The sequence below is a fragment of the Symsagittifera roscoffensis genome, chromosome 6 (assembly GCF_963678635.1).
Source record: "Symsagittifera roscoffensis chromosome 6, txSymRosc1.1, whole genome shotgun sequence".
Taxonomy (NCBI): domain Eukaryota; kingdom Metazoa; phylum Xenacoelomorpha; order Acoela; family Convolutidae; genus Symsagittifera; species Symsagittifera roscoffensis.
This window is the reverse complement of record NC_087067.1, coordinates 35,090,469-35,102,940: the sequence shown is the minus strand read 5'-3', so window position 1 is coordinate 35,102,940 and position 12,472 is coordinate 35,090,469.

The following is a 12,472-nucleotide window of genomic DNA, read 5'->3' as shown; positions in this document are numbered from 1 at the left end:
CCTCCCAGCTCTCGAATAAAGAAGAAAGCGAGTGAGAATGATTGAAGCTTACAAAATCTTAAACGGAATTTAAGATGTAGCAGCAACTGAAGGAATTTTCTCAATTAATGAAAGGGACACGCGAGTAAATCTGTACAAAACAATCGCCAGAAAGACCAGCACCACCTCAAGAAACAACTTTTTCGCCATAGCACCTTTCACCAGAAGCGATTATATCAAGCAACAGAAGCGATTATATCAAGCAACGATTATATTAAAGCAACACTGGATAAATTAAAACCAACTGACAACTGTCTATTGAATGACGTAATGGACGTCCAAGAAAGAACTGACCGCCAGAAGCCAAAATTAAGCCTACAGATCAGAAAGAACCTGGGAAAAATAACATTATAATTAGCTGATATGCTCGTTCTTTTTCCTTGGAGAAATAAAAAAAAAGTAAATTATACAAGGGGCCCTTCCGTTTAGGGACGGTCGTGCAACGACTGGAACTCGTTACCCGAAACAGTAATATCAAGCGAGAGTCTACACGTTTTCAAACCAAGACTAAACAAACTATGGGCGTCTGAAATATACGACGCATTGTTTATCGAATGACGAAATGGACGTCCAAGAAAGAGCTGGTCGACAGAGGCCTGTGAGGCCTACAGATCAGAAGATAACATGTAACCTGTGCATAAGCTGGATAGGGCCCAGACTAGTATTATATAAATACATCAAAAAACAATATTGCAGGACTTCAGTCAAGACAGACTTTAATGCATTGTCATTAAAGGTTTTTACTTCAATCGTCCCGCCTCTATAATATCACTAATTGAATTGTCTATGAAATGAGTCTTACGCAGTGATCTGCACCCCTGTATAAAAAGGATAGCGCTTCTGAGCAGCGCGAAGTTTAACTTTGTTCTTATATAGTTTATTGTTTCTGAGTAGATTTCATGCCTTTCATGAGTAGCTTTTATGCTTCTGAGTAGCCAACACCCTTCCCTTTTCTCGGGTTCTACGTTGTAACGATTGTAGCGGCACAATCGTTATAACTCGGGATGGTTCCTGACATATTCCAATCACAGTTTCAATCTGTTGTCGTTTTCTCGTAGTTGTTTCACTGCAACTATTGTTGTTCTATTTCGCCGTCCCAGTGTGTGCAAAATATAAAAAGGTTACGTGTCGTTCACGTCCGAATCGAAATTTCAAAATTTAGCATATCAAACAAAACCAACCCTTCCCGATTCGTCTAATTGTTCAAATAACGCTGCTAATCCAATAAACCACCAATCTTCCAGGTTAGATGTCCTTTTTCAGATCGATAAAATTTCGATTGCGAAACTGCATTTTCGTACATTTTGGTCGAATGTCACAGATTTGTAGAATTCTCTGTTGGTATTTTCAGTTTTTTAGTGATTCGCCGTTCTTATAGGCGTATTTCAGTAGTCTTCGCGAAGTTTTTGCGTGCGGGTTGAAAACTTTGACATCAAAGAAGGTTCATTTAAACCTTGAGCCCTATAATCCGTTTGCTTTTACATCTAGTCGAGCGTCTTCATCAGTTGTGGTTGAATTGTTGACAAAGCTCTCGCCCTGGAACTACTGAAGTTTCGGCTCAATTTCAACATCAAAGCAAACCTCTCTCATGAGGTTGGCAGAAGTATATCTGATTTCGTCATGCCTTATGTGGGTGTATCCACCTTTTGCACAGTGAAGGGCAGAGGTAAGGTCAAAAGATTGACCACATGCATATGTGAGGGGAACATCGGCTGGTTCCCATCCGTCTCTGAGTGAAATTCCATCCCGGAAGTCCGATTTATTCAGTTTGAAATTATATCTGCTAAATGACAGTGCTTTTAACCAATTTGAGGCTGGTTTTTCAGAGGCCAACTCAAGTGCGTATTTTTCACTGTCGCTCAAGATGTTCAAATGTTAGTTCTTTTTTGGTTTGTTCTTTCAGTTTCAAGTGTTTTAATTTTGTATATAATTTTTCTTGCTCGGATATAGCTGTTAATGTGTACGTGTCTAAGAATAGCGATGTTTCAATTGATCATTCTAAAAACTCTCATAGTCAAAAGGTAGCTTGATTTTTTGACCACCCGTTTTCAGTGGCAAAGAAGCGATGTCTCTAAATTGATGTCTAATATTATCTCTACCAATTAAATATGGAATGAGATTTTGCTGCAGTATCTTTTCGCAGACCTGCATGTTTTCTGTGGTATTGAGGGTATGTCTAGCTAAAAAAGTTAATTTTTCTTGTATACCTTTGGTGTAGCAGGAGTACACGTTTTGTGGTGATGTTTTCGCGATCTTGCAAAGTTTTATCACTATTTTGTTACGTTTTTCTAACTGAATTTTTGAGAAAGTTCTACATTCAGTCTCGAATCCTATGACAAAACCAAGTACTCTGGCCCCTTTCCTAATTTCAATCTCGGTGTTTTGAATACTTTCAACGCCTCATTGTTTTTTTTTTCACATTTTACAATGAGCAGGAATTTCGATGCTTTTACATGATATCCAAAATATTTTCCGTGATTGATAATATTGCCAAGAACTGTTCGCAGGCTTTTCAAATTTCCGACTGCGTTCCCTTCGTCTGCATACTAATCCCGAGTTAAGCTATTATCATTGACTAGTTTGATTAAAGGTGAAGTGGCTAGCCCGTATATCGCCTCTGCTAATGGGTCTCCTTGTGGGGTTCACTCACTAAATAGGATAACTTTTTTTAATTACGAAGAGTTTGGATGGATTAGAGCATGAGTTCTGTTTAGCGGGTAGTATAGAAGGGCATATACTTGCAAGTTTTCAAAGCCAGCTTCCGGTTAAGGGAGTTAAATGAATTTTCCGCGTCTATCAGTAATATTGCATCGTAATCTAATTTCTCGTATTGCTTCCTAAGCGTATGAATTGCATATTCGATGCCACATTTTTGGCCGAGTACCATAAGATCGTTCCACCTATTATTCGGCGGATGACTTCGCCAATGCCAATAGGCCTAACGCCTGGGTTTTTATCAAATGGAATTAGTTGACAGGCATTATATGGTTCGAGCAGCTCAGGACTTATTATTTCTGTCGATAACTTTTGTTCGATTTTGGCTAGCTTTGATATTTAAACTGACTAATGATCAAAGCGCGTTAGTATGCGTATCCACTCATTTGCACCCAGGCCTGAGGTTTCATGATAACAGTGTGTTGTCATTGCAGCCTTCCAAATTTTCTGGGAAATTATTTGGTCGAATATGGATGAGTGGAAAGGGATGTATCTACGGAGCATGATGTTATATAGTTGTTCTTTTTTGGCTCCCCGGGAGGGTGTTTCTTAATGAGGATTTGCTCAAGAGTTTGACCTTTGACAATTTCCCCGAGTGAGAGAACTCCCTTGGAGGTATCAGTTAGTTTATCAATAGCACTCGATGTTTTTCCGGTGCTCAATTGTTTATTAAAATGCTGTGCTTGAGATCAACATCGAGTTCGCCATTGTTCTTACTCAAGGGGTACCTTTGCTGCGATGTTGATTTCATACTGTAAAACATCTGAGGGCTGTGACTACGGAAACAAACAAATTGATTCGCCATTCCAGATTTGGATGGTCATCGAGTTTCATCTGCATTTGCTGCTCGTTCCTTTTGCTCTAAGAAACCTTTTTCGTTTGCTTATTTTTATCTATATTTTGTTAGTGAGACCTTGTTAGTTATGATAATAATTAGTTGTTTTCGCAAAAGCATTTTATTAGTTTTGGTTATTTTAAAGAGTCACTCACTCTCGAGCTACTCTCGTCAAAATTAAGGAGAGTGTCGCCAGCGTGTTTTTAGCGCGGTGGTTGAGGCCGGCTATAGAGCATGCCAGGACGTCTTTGACTGGTGGGTTAGGTCAACTATGGGAATATAATTTTACCGTATCTTAGAGAAGATTCTTTTTTCAAGTTCAATTTTCTGTTATTTTTTTCTAAGTGTTTTCTCTTTTGTTCTTTGGTTGTGTCCTTTTTTCAAAACCAGATTGTTGTGATTTGTGTGGTTTTTTTGGAACTCTTGTGTTTAGAGTGCTTTAAATGAAACTTTAAAGCAAGTTTCAAAAAATTAATTTATCCAGTTTTAATCTGTTTAAATCTGATTAGGGTTTCATGAGACCTTATCATACTTGCGGCATTAGTAAGCTGCGTTGCTAAGTTTGAAACGCTTGAAAGCAAGTTAAAATTGTCATCAAATAGTTTGTAAAACTAGAAATTCATTTAATAAACCTTTCTACGGTAGCGATTTTTTTTATTTTGATTGAAATAGTGCGTCAAACGTGGGCGAGTATTTTGAGAAAATCATGTTTATAAATAGAAGCACACATAAAAAAAACTAGTAACGTCAATTCATCTTTCGTTAATAGTATACTAATTCGTACTAAGTCACCGATATATATTATGACACATAATCAGATTATAAATTTGAAAGTTGAAATAGAGTTTGATTTTAATTTTTAATTTTAAGGTTTTCTTTTAGATGAATGACTTGTGAAATCTAAAAGGTAAAAGACATTTGTAAAAATGATTAGTGCTTTGTTTTTCTGTTTTAGTGATGAAATAATTTGATACTCACGATGGGTCTGGGTCAGAAAAAAATATATATGGGAAAAATAGTTTTGATAGTGTCGGAGGTTAGTAAAAGCTCCGCCAGCATGCGTATTACCTATCCATTGCAAAGGATTGGCCAAAGAAGTTCAAGCGCTCGGAATCATTTGGCTTCTTCGGTGACAGCTGAAAGTTCGTGGCTAGAAATTTCTATGAGGTAGTATAGTTTATGGTTAAATTTGAAATTATGAATATTTTGTAAGAAAGTAACTTCGACGGGTTGTATGAACTCATGCGGGATAAGGATGGGGTGAGAGTCTTCAAGCGGAAAGTTATAGTCAGTGGGCAAAAATTGTAAATTTTTTTCACAGTCTCGTAATTACGGAGAATGCCGTGGACTTTATAAAGCTTTTATGCAGTGGAATTTATACATATGTGGAAACTAGGAAGCAAGGTGATTGATATTTAGAGTTGATGGGTATGAAACGATGATGAGGATGGCAGGATAGTGAACTGTGAAGATAGTGTCTTTGGTTGAATTTATAATAAGTGTGAGTGTGTGTTAATTTAATTTTCGACATAACTTCATGAAAACAGTTATTAGTTCGTACGTTGTTTGGTCTTAGAAATTTAAAAAGTGAGTGCAAAGTGACCATTTTTACTAAAAAATGGTTCGTTAATTGTGTTCATGAGTTCGTGGTCGATGATGTGGTCAAAATTTTTATTAGAATTATCGAAGTGAAAAATGTATTCTAATTTGATGAAAAAATTTTCGGTTAGTTGTGCTTTTAGGTTGTTCTGACTATTTGACCTATTATATCGGTTTTGTGAACAGCTATGTGAATTTTTCTATCTGTTGATGTTCCGCAAAATTTATTAGAATGAGTGGATTTTGTGACCCATCATTAGTTTAGCTAATAAGGATTTTTTTCCTGAGCTACTAATACTTTGAATGTTTTTCCGTTGTAAATTTTGGTCTTTTTTCATGTATTGCTAGAAAAATTCTTTTGAGTTTTTGTATTTTGGTCGTCTATTTGAGTTATCCTTTTGTTTTTGTCTGTATTCATTAACACTATGTCCGTATCTGTGGCAAAAGTTTCACCATTTTTTAATAAAAGTTCGCCTTTAAATTTTGGTTTCTCTCATAGATAATCAGGATTTGAGTAATTATTTGTGCTAATTCGTTGTCGGAGTCATGAATACTATTCATATGTGAAGTTGTTTTTGAACATTATTTACCTTTTGTAGTTTTAACTTTTCTGCTTCTTCTTTCTCTACTTTCATTGTGATTTCAGCTTGTTCTAATTTTTCTTCTAGTTTTCGGAAATCTTTATCGGTGTCGTTAAACTCATTATCTGTCATTTTTGTATTTTTGTAGTGAGAGAAAAAATTTTTCGTAAAAGAGTTTTGATCCTTACTGCATATTGTTTGGTTGTTTCATAAAAAAAGTCTAAAAATTTTGTTGCATTAAATTTTTTGATGTTGTTTGTTTCGTTCAGAGTCAGTTATTTTGGAAAATTTGTAAAAATTTCAGCATCTTTTATAGTTAAAATTATTACTCGAAAAATTGAAGAATCGTTCTGAATTCAGGGTCGGACAAATACAGTTTTCTGTTTTTTAGTTGTTGTTATTTTGATGAGCTTGGTTGATGAAAAAATCATATATTAGTCCTGTTAGTGGATTCAAATGTTTTTTTTTTCGTTGATTATATATAGTATAAGTTTCAGAAAAAAACGGAGGTTGTTGGTTTAATCGTTGAAAAAAGGTTATACATGTTTTATTGGGTTTTGTATATATGTCTTTGATCGGTAAATTGCTGTTTAGATTGTTAATGGTTGGGATATATTTGGTAATAAATGGTATTTCAACTACATTGTCTTTAAGTTCTGTTATATGGAAAATTTGTTTAAAGAGTTTTAGGATAATTTAATTTGTTCCGTTGTTGATTTGAAAATTTGTGGTTTTCTGGGCTTTTGTTTTTGTCTGCATACATTATCATTTCAACCGTATCTGCGGCAAAAGTTACACCATATATGTAAAAAAAAAGTTGCCTTTAATTTTTGGTTTCTGTCATGGATAATCAGGACTTGAGTAATTATTTCGTTGTCGGAGTCGGAGCTAATTCGTTGTCGGAGTCTTGAATACTATTTATATGTGAAGTTGTTTTTTTGAACATTATTTACGTATTGTAGTTTTGAATTTTCTGTTTCCTCTAGTTTCATTGTGATTTCAGTTTGTTTCAACTATCTTACTAGTTTTTGAAAATTTATATCGGTTTCTCGGACTTATGGCTGATGTGATGCTCTCTTTTTTCAATAAGTTTTTTTTTGTGTCGTTAAAGTCATTATTAGAGTGTCTTTCATTTTTGTTTTTTAAGTCGTTTGTAATGAAATAAAAAGCTTTTTGTACTAGAGTTTCGATTCTTACTGCAAATTAATTGCTTGTTTCATTAAAAAGTCTAAAAACTTTGTTGCATAAATTTCTGTGATGTTGATTTTTTCGGTAAGAGTCGATTACTTTTGAAAAACCTTGAAAACTTTGATAGATGAAATTGATACTCAAAAAAATTAATGAATCGTTCTGAAATCAAGGTCAGACAGATACATTTTTTCTGTATTTTGGTTGTTGTTATTTGGATGAACTTGTTTGATGAAAAATTCATATGCTTGCCCTGTTAGTGGTTTTAAAAAATTCTTTTCTTGATTATTTATAGGATAAATTTTAGAAAAAAATTGGGGGCTGTTGTTTAATTGTTGAAAAAAAGTTATAGATGTATTATTGTCTTTTGTAAATTTGTCTTTGATCGGTAAATTGCTGTTTAGATTGTTAATGGTTGGGATCTATTTAGTAATAAATGGTGTTTCAACTAAATTGTGTTTAAAGTCTGTTAAGTGGAATATTTGCTTAAAGGGTTTTAGGATAATTCAGCTTGTTTCATTGTTGGTTGGAAATTTTTCAAGTTTTGGGCTTTTCAAAAGAAGTGGTTTTGTCCAAGCTTTTTCTATAGGTGCGGATACTCTGTTGGTTGTACTTTGGTATATGTTTTTTATATTTGAGTAATTTTTGATTATATGAAGGATGTTTTTATGTTGTTTTCTTGATTTTTTTTTGATTCGTGAAAATTTAAATTATGATTGTCGTTTCGATAAAAATTTGTATCAATTGGAGTTTTGTATTCAAGTTCTAATTCTAACATGTTAATAACTAATGTAATTTCACAGCGTAATTGACTTAGTTGTTTTTTGAGGTTTCCTTGTTATCAATACCTGGGGGGTCGGGAATTGTTTCCTTTGTAGATTGTACTTGATTGAACTGTTGTTGATTTTTTTAGGTACTACTTTTTTAGTTTTGATTTTGTCGATTTGATTAGTGTGAGTTGTTTCGTCGGTATGATGACTGAGAATAGTTTCTTAATCTGTTTTCGTAGTTTTTGTTTCCTTTCTTTTAAAAATTTCATGGGATCTATTTTAAAATTAATTTTATACGATCTGTTGTTTGGATAGTTCTGTGATCTACTGTTAGAGTAATTTTTATTACGATTATTCGTTTTTTTTTCTGTGTTTTGGTTGTTGTTATTTTGATGAACTTGGTTGATGGAAAAATCATAGCTTGTCCTGTTAGTGGTTTTAAATTTTTCTTTGTTTGATTATATATAGGATAAATTTTAGAAAAAAAATGGGGTTGTTTGTTTAATCGTTGAAAAAAGGTTATAGATGAATTATCGAGTTTTGTATATTTGTCTTTGATTGATAAATTGCTGCTTAGAATGTTTATTTACTTGTACAAATTTTTTAAAAAGGGTTTTAGTAAAACTAACTTTTTTCCTTTTTTTGAATTGGTATAAGTGATAATTGAATCTTTCCATAATGTGTTACCTTTTTGACTTGTGCAGTAGTCAGTTTACTGGAGGTTTTAGAAGCTAAAAGTTTTGGGTGTAGACTGCGAATTTCATTCCAGGTAGAAAAATTATTAATTTTTGATTCTGCTTCTGCGATTTAAAATTCTCCTTCAAAATCTGGTGGTTGAAATTTTTTGCTTTTTGGTCTTTGGAAAAGAAGTGGGCTTGTCTAAACTTTTTCTTTAGGTAGGGATACTTCGCTCGTTGTGTTTTAGTATATGTTGTTCAAATTTGAGTGATTATTGGTATATGATTTTGAGTGATTTTTGATTATATGAGGATTGTAATTAATTTTGTTTTCTTGATCAAACGTTGAATCGTGAAAATATGAATTAGGATTGCCATTTTAATAAAGTTTCGTGTCAATTCGAATTTTGTATTCATGTTCTAATTTCAACATGTTAATAATTAATGTTCTTTCGTTTTCGTTTTCATGGTCTGTGCTTTCACTGTGCATATGTTTTAGTTGTTTTTTGAGGTTTCCGTGTTATCAATACCTTGGGGTCGATTTTTATTTCAATTGTAGATTGTACTTGATTCAATTGTCGTTGATGTTTTGGTGTATTAATTCTGTAGTTTTTATTTGAGTATATTGAACTGTTTCGGTTTGGTGACTGAGAAACGTTTCTTAATCTATTTTAGTAGTTGTTGTTTCTATTTCTAGAATTATCACGGGATCTAACTCTTATAATTAGCATAATACGGTCTGTTGTATAGATAGTCTTATGATCTATTGTTAGAATAGTTTCTATTACGATTTTTCGATTAGTTTCGTTTGTGGTTGTTTGAAGAATTCCTTGATCAATCATTGGGATAGTATCTATTCCGAGGGTTTAAATATGAACGATTACTGTTATAAAATGAGCAGTTACTTTCCTTGAGTTTCGATCCAGAGTAATTGATTCTGTACTGATTGTTCTGACTATTTAACCTATTAAATTGGTTTTGTGAACAGTTATGTGAATTTTGTCCATCTGGTGATCTTTCGCGAAATTTTTTAGAACAAGGGAATTGTGCTCTATCTTTCCTATAGCTATTTAGGAGTTGTTTACCTGAGCTATTTTGATTTTGAATGGTTTTTTTTTGGTAAATTCCGAATTTTTTTAATGTATTGGTAGAAAGATTCAATTGAATCTTTGTTTTTTGGTGGTCTATTTGAGTTATCTTTTTGGTTTTTGTCTGCATTCTTTATCACTATAACCGTATCTGCGGCAGAAGTTACAGCATATATGTAAAAAAAGTTTGACTTTATTTTTTGGTTTCTCTCATAGGTAATCAGGACTTGAGTAATTATTTCGTTGTCGGAGTCGGAGCTAATTCGTTGTCGGAGTCTTGAAAACTATATATATGTGAAGTTGTTTTTTGAACATTACTTACGTATTTTAGTTTTGAATTTTCTGTTTCGTCTAGTTTCATTGTGATTTCAGTTTGTTTCAGCTATCTTACTAGTTTTCGGAAATCTATATCGGTTTCTCGGATTGATGGCTGATGTGATTCTTTCTTTTTTCAATAAAATTTTCTTGTATGTCATTAAAGTCATCATTATAATTTCTTTCATTTTTGTTTTTTTAGTCTTTTGTATTGAGAGAAAAAGCCTCTTGTACTAGAGTTTCGATTCTTACTGCAAATTAATTGGTTGTTCCATTAAACAGTCTAAAAACCTTGTTGCATAAAATTTTTGATGTCGTTTGTTTCGTTCAGAGTCGATTACTTTTGAAAGTTCTTGAAAATTTCAGCGTCTTTTATAGATGAAATTGACATTCAAAAAAATTAAAGAATTGTTCTGAAATGTGTTTTGGTTGTTGTTATTTTGATGAACTTGGTTGATGGAAAAATCATATGCTTAACCTGTTAGTGGTTTTAAATGTTTCTTTGTTTGATTTTATATAGGATAAATTTTAGAAAAAAAATGGGGTTGTTTGTTTAATCGTTGAAAAAAGGTTATAGATGAATTATCGAGTTTTGTATATTTGTCTTTGATTGATAAATTGCTGCTTAGAATGTTTATTTACTTGTACAAATTTTTAAAAAGGGTTTTAGTAAAATTAACTTTTTTCGTTTTTTTGAATTGGTATAAGTGATAATTGAATCTTTCCATTATGTGTTACACTTTTGACTTGTGCAGTAGTCAGTTTACTGGAGGTTTTACAAGCTAAAAGTTTTGGGTGTAGACTGCGAATTTCATTCCAGGTAGGAAAATTATTAATTTTTGATTCTGCTTCTGCGATTTAAAATTCTACTTCAAAATCTGGTGGTTGAAATTTTTTGCTTTTTGGTCTTTGAAAAAAAAGTGGGCTTGTCTAAACTTTTTCTTTAGGTAGGGATACTTCGCTCGTTGTGTTTTAGTATATGTTGTTCAAATTTGAGTGATTATTGGTATATGATTTTGAGTGATTTTTGATTATATGAGGGGTGTAATTAATTTTGTTTTCTTGATCAAACGTTGAATCGTAAAAATATGAATTAGGATTGCCATTTTAATAAAGTTTCGTGTCAATTCGAATTTTGTATTCATGTTCTAATTTCAACATGTTAATAATTAATGTTCTTTCGGTTTCGTTTTCATGGTCTGTGCTTTCACTGTGCATATGTTTTAGTTGTTTTTTGAGGTTTCCGTGTTATCAATACCTTGGGGTCGATTTTTATTTCAATTGTAGATTGTACTTGATTCAATTGTCGTTGATGTTTTGGTGTACTAATTCTGTAGTTTTTATTTGAGTATATTGAACTGTTTCGGTTTGGTGACTGAGAAACGTTTCTTAATCTATTTTAGTAGTTGTTGTTTCTATTTCTAGAATTATCACGGGATCTAACTCTTATAATTAACATAATACGGTCTGTTGTATAGATAGTCTTATGATCTATTGTTAGAATAGTTTCTATTACGATTTTTCGATTAGTTTCGTTTGTGGTTGTTTGAAGAATTCCTTGATCAATCATTGGGATAGTATCTATTCCGAGGGTTTAAATATGAACGATTACTGTTATAAAATGAGCAGTTACTTTCCTTGAGTTTCGATCCAGAGTAATTGATTCTGTACTGATTGTTCTGACTATTTAACCTATTACATCGGTTTTGTGAACAGTTATGTGAATTTTGTCCATCTGGTGATCTTTCGCGAAATTTTTTAGAACAAGGGAATTGTGCTCTATCTTTACTATAGCTATTTAGGAGTTGTTTACCTGAGCTAATTTGATTTTGAATGTTTTTTTTTGGTAAATTCCGAATGTTTTTAATGTATTGGTAGAAAAATTTATATGTTTCTTTTGTTGGTTTTTTGGTATATTCGAATTAACTTGTTGTTTTTGTCTGCATTCAGCAATGCTATTGCCGTATCTGCTTCAATATTTAAACCATGGTTGTTTCCTTTTAATTTTCGGGTTCTCTCATAGATGTTCAAGATTTGAGTAATTGTTTGTGCTATTTCGTTGTCCTAGTCTTGAATAATATTTATTTGTGATGCTATCGGCACACTTAAAATTGGTGCTTTTTAAAAATAGAGATTTTGATTGAAATTTGAATATGTTTTATTTTCTGATATTATATGTTCTTTTGTATAAAAAGTTCTGAAGTATTGATCTGTCTAGTATCAGAGTCAGTTTTGACTGAGTATTTGTTTACTTCCTAGTCAATGTGTTGATTCGTCTTTTGTGAGAAACAGTTTTATATTTTTTGGTATTTCAACGGTTGGTTTTCGTCTAAGTAGTTCGGGGGCTGTATTTGGACTGAGTGTATCTGGTAAAGCGTGGTTTCTGTCTGCTGTCCAAACTGCTGGCTTATCAATTTCAGTAAAATTAGTTGAATTCTCTTTACTCTATGGTTAGAATTAGGTTTTTGTGTAAGGAAGAAAATTATGAGTTTATGATCTGTAAGAAAAATGTTGGATATTTTGATCCAAGAATTAGGAGTTTTTATTTTGTAAATGTATATATGTATATATATATGATGGTTGTACCCCCTCTCATGAGTGCGGAGATTCTTAAATCTGCTTGTGAAAAAATTTTGAATTTACTGATATTAGCCTCATTTTGTTG